The following is a 1,664-nucleotide window of genomic DNA, read 5'->3' as shown; positions in this document are numbered from 1 at the left end:
AACACGAGGACTTCCCAGGAGGTCACCCATCCTAGTACTACTCTCGCCCAAGCACGCTTAACTTCGGAGTTCTGATGGGATCCGGTGCTTTAGTGCTGGTATGATCGCATCCGACATGTTTCCCCGTCTTCGTCCCTTATGCTTGCCACTCCCAGGTCCGCTCCAAAGACGATTCTACATTCTCACTACCATTACAACCGTTCCCTAACAATGGATAATGTCCTATACTACTTACTCTCCCGCTCAATCACGGAGACGAGTTTTCCACGGTTTTCACCCCTCCCTCCATACCGCAGCAACACGAGTTTTTTCCACCCCTTTCAGAACGCGCTCTTCGCGCCACAAAGCCGCCCCAAGACGCGCGAGCAATGAGCATCGAGCTTAAACATATCGCAAACGTCAAACATAATATAACGGGATTAATATATATCGCGCACGTGCGACATGTTTGTCACAAGGCGCAAAAAATATTTATAAAAGGAATGCAACACGAGGACTTCCCAGGAGGTCACCCATCCTAGTACTACCTCGCCCAAGCACGCTTAACTTCGGAGTTCTGATGGGATCCGGTGCTTTAGTGTTGGTATGATCGCATCCGACATGTTTCCCCGTCTTCGTCCCTTATGCTTGCCACTCCCAGGTCCGCTCCAAAGACGATTCTACATTCTCACTACCATTACAACCGTTCCCTAACAATGGATAATGTCCTATACTACTTACTCTCCCGCTCAATCACGAAGACGAGTTTTCCACGGTTTCCACCCCTCCCTCCATACCGCAGCAACACGAGTTTTTTCCACCCCTTTCAGAACGCGCTCTTCGCGCCACAAAGCCGCCCCAAGACGCGCGAGCAATGAGCATCGAGCTTAAACATATCGCAAACATCAAACATAATATAACGGGATTAATATATATCGCGCACGTGCGACATGTTTGTCACAAGGCGCAAAAAATAATTATAAAAGGAATGCAACACGAGGACTTCCCAAGAGGTCACCCATCCTAGTACTACTCTCGCCCAAGCACGCTTAACTTTGGAGTTCTGATGGGATCCGGTGCTTTAGTGCTGGTATGATCGCATCCGACATGTTTCCCCGTCTTCGTCCCTTATGCTTGCCACTCCCAGGTCCGCTCCAAAGACGATTCTACATTCTCACTACCATGACAACCGTTCCCTAACAATGGATAATGTCCTATACTACTTACTCTCCCGCTCAATCACGGAGACGAGTTTTCCACGGTTTCCACCCCTCCCTCCATACCGCAGCAACACGAGTTTTTTCCACCCCTTTCAGAACGCGCTCTTCGCGCCATAAAGCCGCCCCAAGACGCGCGAGCAATGAGCATCGAGCTTAAACATATCGCAAACGTCAAACATAATATAACGGGATTAATATATATCGCGCACGTGCGACATGTTTGTCACAAGGCGCAAAAAATAATTATAAAAGGAATGCAACACGAGGACTTCCCAGGAGGTCACCCATCCTAGTACTACTCTCGCCCAAGCACGCTTAACTTCGGAGTTCTGATGGGATCCGGTGCTTTAGTGCTGGTATGATCGCATCCGACATGTTTCCCCGTCTTCGTCCCTTATGCTTGCCACTCCCAGGTCCGCTCCAAAGACGATTCTACATTCTCACTACCATTACAACCGTTCCCTA

The 1,664-nt window shown here is 49.2% G+C and overlaps 3 non-coding genes and 1 pseudogene across 3 annotated transcripts; all 4 read right to left on the bottom strand.

Moving 5' to 3' along the window:
* Positions 1-112, bottom strand: LOC123177797 (uncharacterized; annotated as a pseudogene).
* Positions 113-479: 367 nt separating this feature from the next.
* On the bottom strand, positions 480-597 carry LOC123177796 (5S ribosomal RNA). The gene has a single exon (XR_006489134.1). It is a non-coding gene; the product is annotated as a 5S ribosomal RNA (ribosomal RNA).
* Positions 598-964: 367 nt separating this feature from the next.
* Positions 965-1,083, bottom strand: LOC123177795 (5S ribosomal RNA). The gene has a single exon (XR_006489133.1). It is a non-coding gene; the product is annotated as a 5S ribosomal RNA (ribosomal RNA).
* A 367-nt stretch (positions 1,084-1,450) lies between these two features.
* Positions 1,451-1,569, bottom strand: LOC123177794 (5S ribosomal RNA). Its single transcript, XR_006489132.1, has one exon. It is a non-coding gene; the product is annotated as a 5S ribosomal RNA (ribosomal RNA).
* Positions 1,570-1,664: the final 95 nt, after the last annotated feature.

This window comes from Triticum aestivum, unplaced genomic scaffold (genome assembly GCF_018294505.1).
Source record: "Triticum aestivum cultivar Chinese Spring unplaced genomic scaffold, IWGSC CS RefSeq v2.1 scaffold133902, whole genome shotgun sequence".
Lineage (NCBI taxonomy): Eukaryota > Viridiplantae > Streptophyta > Magnoliopsida > Poales > Poaceae > Triticum > Triticum aestivum.
The sequence above is the reverse complement of the archived record's forward strand: the minus strand, read 5'-3'. Positions and strand labels throughout refer to the sequence as shown.